The following is a 7,810-nucleotide window of genomic DNA, read 5'->3' as shown; positions in this document are numbered from 1 at the left end:
TATCATCAATCACAACTCCAAGGTTTCTAGCTGTTTTTGAAGGAGTTATGGTTGATGAGCCTAACTGGATGGTGAAATTTTGATATGGTTTAGGATAACTGGGCCACATTTGTGGCATCATATGTGGGCCACTTTAGGCTCACAGCTACATTAGCCAATGCTCACTGTGCCATATCTTTGATAAAACTGGCCCAGATACGTTTTAATGTACCTGGGCCACATTTGCTGAAACATATGTGGACCACATTTGGTTTACACCCTGATTAGCCTTTGTCGATAATGCCACATTTTTGCCAAAGGTGGCCCACATTTGGTTGGCACTGTTTGGGCCATAATCACTGTTTACCACATGGGCCACTTTCGGGTCACATTCAGATTACACATTGCCGTCAACACCGCATCTTTACCTAGAGAGGCCCACATGTGATTAGATACATTTGGGCCATTTTTGCTGTTTTACATATGGGCCACTTCAGGCTTACATCCATTTTGTCCGGGTCATAAGAAGGCCAGCAGTGCCATAGCATTGCCTTAAGTGGCCCACATCCACATGCTATCTGGGAAGGAATCAGACTTAGTTACAGCATTCACCCAAAGAAAATCAGTACAAAACCGCCACGAGCCATCCGGTTTGGGTACAAGCAAACATGGTGAGCTCCACGGACTCTGACTTGGCACTGCAAAGCCATGACTCAGTAAGTAATCTACCTCGATTTTCATAACCTGCCGCTTGTGAGGATTTACACGGTATGGATGCTGTTTGGCAGGCTTGCATTCACCAACATCAATGTCATGTTAGTTTGTGATGGAACATCCTGAAACAGCATGTGATATTCTTCAATTAGTTCAGAGGGTAGCAAATCTGAGGCATAGTGTACAGTCAGCAGATTGTTTTGCAAAAGAAACCTCTGCAGGGTGATACTACACTGTGTAATTTTCCCGCTTATGTGGCCACTTGCCTGATAAGTAATTAATTAATGCAAAATATTAATTTGACATTTTAAAGGGCTGCTAAAAAGAACATTATTTGGTGTATTTGGTGTAATGAAATGTGTTTATGCGGTTTAAAGTTCAAAAAACACATTCTTTTCCACATACGGTACATTATTGTTTCTCCTCTATGCCCCGCCTTTTTGAAACGCGTCGATTTTTACAAAGCCTTTAGGATAACTGGGCCACATTTGTGGCATCATATGTGGGCCATTTTAGACTCGCAGCCACATTAGCCAGTGCTTACCATGCCATATCTTGGCCAAAACTGGCCCAGATACGTTTTAGGATGACTGGGCCACATTTGTTGCATCATATGTGGGCCACTTTAGGCTCACAGGTGGATTAGCCAATGCTCACTGTGCCATATCTTTGCCAAAACTATACATTTTAATGTACCTGGGCCACATTTGCTGAAACATATGTGGGCCACATTTGGTTTACACCCTGATTAGCCTTTGTCGATAATGCCACATTTTTGCCAAAGGTGGCCCACATTTGGTTGGCACTGTTTGGGCCATAATCACTGTTTACCACATGGGCCACTTTCGGGTCACATTCAGATTACACATTGCCGTCAACACCGCATCTTTACCTACAGAGGCCCACATGTGATTTGATACATTTGGGCCATTTTTGCTGTTCTACATATGGGCCACTTCAGGCTTACATCCATTTTGTCCAGGCCATAAGAAGGCCAGCAGTGCCATATCATTGCTTTAAGTGGCCCACATCCGCATGCTATCTGGGTAAGAGCAGGTCATTTGTAACTCTAATGAGAGCAGTCTCAGTACTATGATACGGTCTAAATCCTGACTGGAAATCCTCACAGATACCATTTTTCTCTAAGAAGGAATATAATTGTGAAGATATACTATCTTTTCTAGTATCTTGGACAGAAAAGGGAGATTCGAGATCGGTCTGTAATTAACTAGTTCTTTGGGGTCAAGTTGTGTTTTTTTGATGAGAGGCTTAATAACAGCCAGTTTGAAGGTTTTGGGACATATCCTAATGACAATAGCTATGTTTCCATCCAAAGATGCAAATTTAACTTATGCGCAAAACTGGAATATCCATCCAGTTTCCATCCAACGAGTCAAAGAGAACAAAATCGTCACTTCCTGATGAACTGGCACTAAATATTTCTAAGTCAATTGAAAAAGGTGCAGCACTCACTCTTGAAGGGGTGAAAACTTCATTGATTAAAATGACGTTTTGGCCGTTATCCAGGCCTTCATCAGATATCAAGAACAGCAATACCAAAACATGGCTGCGTCCGAAATGGCATACTCAATGAGTAGGTACTTCATTTCAATAAGTAGTTACTTAACGAGCACTAAAACAGTAAGTACTCTACAGCCAAATCTCGAGTATGAATGCGATCTGCCATGTTTACGTTATAATGTGATCTATGACGTTATAACAAGCGCAACAACTTAAAAGATATTAGCGACAGGTTTAATTCATCTATCTGTAAACATTTTGATGTTGATGAAATTTGCTCATTTTGTGGTCTTGTTGAAGAAACAGCTGCCCTTTTATTGTGATTGTAGTATAACCAATAAATGTTGTGTTGATTTAAGTTTTTATATTTTTAACTATACTAAAATGACCCAGTTTAATCCTTAAAGATATTATTTTTTTATTATGAAAACTCAAAATTGTTATCTTGTGAATATGTTAATTTCTTTGTTTTATGTGCAAAATTATTCATCCACAAGCAAAATCTCCTTTGTTTTCCTCTTTTTCTTGTTGAATTTCTCTCGTTTCATCCCTGAGAAACTGTTAATTTTACACTCGAAAAATGCAAGTATTACTACTTAGAAATTAAGATTACCCCAGAATGCATTGCTAGCCCACCCCAACACTTATGAACAATAATAATGATAAATGCTGACCAATAATCAGCAAAATGTCATTTGTTTTGTCATATGCCATAGCTATGCATGACTTCAAACAAGACAGATGCAGCCAAGGTGAATACATCTCAATTTTCAGTCAAGTAATGAATTAATGCACAAGTTAATGAAACAATTAGGCTATATTTTATTTACTGACAACAACAGGAAACATGAATAAATGAGTAAAAGAATAAATAAAAGTAACCATGACAACAAATAAATACAAGTCATGGACACATGAAACAGCTTTATTCAAACATATTGTTCTAACAGACATGTACAGTTGCATCTCAATAAATTAGACTGCAGTCAGACTGAATCTGATCATGGATGAGAAAGGGACATCGAGGCTGTCATTGTCTGAGTGCACAGAGGGGATGAGGAAGACCATGATGACTCCCCTGAACCACACAATCTTGAACATGTGTGGGACAATCTGACTGCTGCTGCGTCTGCTCCAAACGTCTGTGTGCTGCTCTCCATGAGCACCACTACTTGTGAAACATCTACACAGACTAAAACATCTTACATCTCATGCTGTCAGCATTTCATTTCTCGCTAAATTTAATTTCATATGTTTACAATTGCATTCTAATTTTTGATATAGCTTCATTACTTCTGTGATGTAGTGAACTGGTCAGCAGAAGGTTGCTGTTTCGATCTCTGCAGTCGTCACCACCGCTGTCTTTACTCCAGGTGGCTGCTGGGGGATTGAGGTCCCTGTAATAAGATCACTGTAAGTCATTTCGGATAAAAGTGTCTGACAAATGCATAAATGTAAATCTGATTTTTGTAAATGCTTTTTTGTGTCTTGGGCACAAACGCTGAATAAAGCTGCTTATTTCTCAAAGTTTATTTCTTCAAGGTACTACTGTAATATAAATGCTTACATATATTTCATAGTTTCTATTTGGGGGTTTAAAGGGTTAGTTCATCTAAACATAAATTCGGTCATTATTTACACACTGTTCAATCATTGTGTGTTTTTTTTTTTTTTTTTTTCTTAAAGCAAGAGCTTTGCGAGACATCACATAATTATTCCTAAAAATTAAGTCATTAGAAACAGAAACCAGCAGAACAAACTTGACCAAACTCACATCCTCAGTGTCTTTTGGTGTTTCTCTAGATGTTCTCGCTGGCTCTGGGGTCACTGAGGATGAAGAGACCACAGCAACATCTGGCCCAGATGAGACAGTAAGAGGTGGAGTGATGGAGCGTCTCATCCGCGGCACTGGACCATTTCCAGGATGCTGCTGTGGAGTTCTCCATCCTCACTGCTCACAGCAGTCTGCAGACATTTCAGATCCTGCAAAGACGCACAAACACAATACAAAAGCAGTCATTTTAACAGCACAATATCATTTGATTTTATATTGTTTCAGGTTTTCCCTTTTTTCCACAAATGCTGCTGTCACCAGCTCCACCACAAAAGCTCTGTATCAAATGCACATATATCAAGAATCAGAAAAGTGCTGTAATAACTATTTTAATTATTGTAATTTCAAACAAACTACACCTTAAAAGATGTTTTATTCATTACTATAGTGTACTCACTCAAAGCATTCAGCATTGCTTCATCAGTTACTCTGCAGCAGATAAACACGTGTGTCTCATCTGTCCCTGTAACATCCAGACTAGAGTCAAGTCACCTCTTATCTCATTATCTGCTCAATACTGCATTTACATGTTGAGGTAGATGCTGATGTGTTAACTCGCTTTTTACCCAACACAAATGTTCCTCAATGTATAGGTAGTACTAATGGACAAATGAAATAGATAAATCTACATAGAGTAACTAAACATAAGTTGTGTATTAACATTACTTACATTCATCTAAAGCAGTGTTGTCAACAGTGCATTCTACATAATAGCACATACTGTATATCACTCACTCAGATGTCTGTTCATGTTGTGATGTGCTCATCTGCAATTATTTTAGAACATTTTCCTGTCTCATATTAAATAGATATTTAATCGTCTTTAAGATGTATAAGGTTTATGTAAATTCACTTTGGTGACGTACGTGTGCTTACTGGAGCTCCGCTGTTCGCTATACATAATAAAACATGTTTTTACAGAAAAAAAAATCACAAATCTACTGTAACGTTACTGTCTAGCGTCTTACACCTTAAGCAAATCAACAGTTTACTATACAGTAGCGCAACAAATATGATTTTAACACATGGAACCGTGTTTTTGGTTTGTATTACTCACATTTGTAAACACCCTCGTCGCTGTTCTCCGTCACGTTCGATGATGACGTATTGATCTCCCGTGGACTCCTGGGATTGAAAAGTGTCTATCGATGAACACTTCAGAACAGCAGTAGGACATCCGGGGATTTCTCGCCTATTCTTTTTTTGAATACTGAGGTTTCGGACATACTAATCGGTTCACGTACTCTTTTTCCCTACTATATAGTAGATAAGTAGGCATATTAGAACGCAAATTAAGTATACGTACGTCCGAGTCTCGCGAGAATTAGTGCAATTCTCGCCTACTCTTTTATGAATACTGAGGATTCAAACATACATATTTGCTTGCCTACTGCTTTTTGCCTGCTATATAGTAGGGAAGTATGCCATTTCGGACGCAGCCCGTGCTTTAAACATTCTTGTAATCAGCAACAGGTGTGTCACTCTGCCAATTAGGGAGTGGCTTCCAAACAAGTTAAAGAAGAAAGAAAAAAAACAACAACAACAACAGAGAGTTAGTAAAACATACCATAATCAATTTATTGATTGAGACCTCTGGGAAATAATGTATCTAAAGTAAAAATCCAAAAGATCTCCCTAGATTTACGTTTCACAAAAATGTCACCTCCCTGACCTGGAGGAATTGTAAATGGTAGAGACTTAGAGGGACTAGTGCGAACATCGGCCTTAACTAAAGAGCTCTTTAAACTTCTTGCTTTTCGAAAAGACATTAATGGGGGGGTGTTCAAACATTTTTGAAAGATCTGGGTCTGATTGTAAAATATGCCGATATTTCCATATAATGTTACAAAGAGTTGGAGCCTGGGGAGTGTATTTTGTAACAAATTGTACAGAGAATTCCCTTTTATTATTTTGAGTTTTATTAGCCAGAGTGAGTAGATGTTCCTCTGCACAATCCAATCCACCTATCCTTTTCTTTGAATTTCTTCCAAATTTAGTTTTTCCTCATTTCAAACTAATTGTCTGTTTAACAAATTTCTCTTTTTTTGAGAGAGGGTGGGTGACAACTGAGCATGTAAATAATTATTCCTATCTGTTTTATTCCTGAAAAGGTCTGTACTCAATAATTGTCCTACCTTGGTAACACGAATATCCAAAAAATCCAAAGTGTTCTCGCTAAATGACATTGTGAATTTAAGGTGACCTGTTATAGAATTAAGATACCGATGAAAGGAGTTCAAAGATCGTAAATCTCCTTGAAACCGTACAAAAATGTCATCAATGTAACGCTTGTACAATAATACTTGCTAGTTCCATCAAGGACCTGAAATTTCTCAACAAACCCAAGGTGTAAATTTGCATAATTAGGAGCCATTCGAGTACCCATAGCTGTCCCACATCGCTGTAGATAAAAGTCATTCTCAAATCTAAAATAATTATTAGTGAGGACTAGTCTCATCAGATTAGCCAAAAAACATGATGAAGGATTCTTATTCGATCTCAGCTCTAGAAAATGCTCTCATACAATGTTCAATGCCAACATCGTGTGGAATGACAGTATACAGTGACTGAACATCAAATGATACTAGCAAACATTTTTCTGGTATAACAGTCTTATCCAAAAGTCTCAGGAAATCACCAGTATCCTTTAGAAAGGATGGAAGTGTTATCACCAAAGGTTTAAGATAGTAATCCCCATACTCAGAATTGTTTTCTGTTACACTCCCAATACCTGAAACTATGGGTCTTCCTACTGGGGTTTCCAAACTTTTATGGATTTCAGGCAAGGTGTAAAAAAGTGGAACTCGTGGATGTTGAACATATAGAAAGGCAGAGATCAACTGATCAATGACATTGCTACTCACTGCATCTTCTAAGACTTATTTTGTTTGTTAAAATCGTCAGTTGGATCAGAGGATAGACGGGTATAGAATATATCGTCCAACAATTGTCTCTTGCACTCTGCTTCATAGTCCTCTGTATCCATGATTACTATTGCTCCACCCTTATCCGCCTGCTTGATTGTTATAGTGAAATCTGACTGTTAAGACCTAAGTGCCTTCCTCTCTTCTGGACTCAAATTCAACTTTTTAACTCTAGTGGCTTTCTCACACCATAATTTTGCTTCATCTTCAAACGGCAGAATGTCTCAATAGAATGATTCCTATGTTTAGGTGGACAAAATCTGCTCTTAGGTTTAAACGGGACAATCTCAGATGAGGCCTCGCATATGTCACTATTGGAGAAGAACTCTAGTAGTCGTATTTGTCTGAAAAATTTCTGAAGATCAATCGAAGTTTGAAAGCCATTAATCTTAGCAGTTGGTACAAACGTAAGGCTGTGATTCAAAAGTGACATTTCTCTGGGAAGTAACTGTCTTTTAGAAAGATTAATTACTTGGCTTGTCTGGTGTAGTAGCGAGGTGGATCTCTTCTTACCTCTTGTCCTTTTCTGTCCCGTTGACTGTCTGGTTTCTGCTTAGGGAGCGCCTACTCTCACCTGATAATTCCACAGGTTTGCGTTGAGGCCGATACTCCCTATAGTGTCCAGATGTTGTGGAATCTGAGGATAGTGAATCATATGAGTTGTCCTTCCTAGTCCCGCGTCAATAAATATATCTAAGAAAACTAGGAGAAGCCACTGAATATAATAATTTTCATATGTAATAAATTACTTATGCTTCAGAGAGAGCAGACGTAACACAATAAATGCGGTCATTGCTTTTAGAGGTGGATGCCTGCTGTTTGGGAACGCTGTCGTGTA

Source organism: Sinocyclocheilus anshuiensis, unplaced genomic scaffold, assembly GCF_001515605.1.
Source record: "Sinocyclocheilus anshuiensis isolate Anshui unplaced genomic scaffold, SAMN03320099.WGS_v1.1 scaffold127, whole genome shotgun sequence".
Classification (NCBI taxonomy): Eukaryota; Metazoa; Chordata; class Actinopteri; order Cypriniformes; family Cyprinidae; genus Sinocyclocheilus; species Sinocyclocheilus anshuiensis.
Note: the sequence above shows the minus strand (reverse complement) of the source record.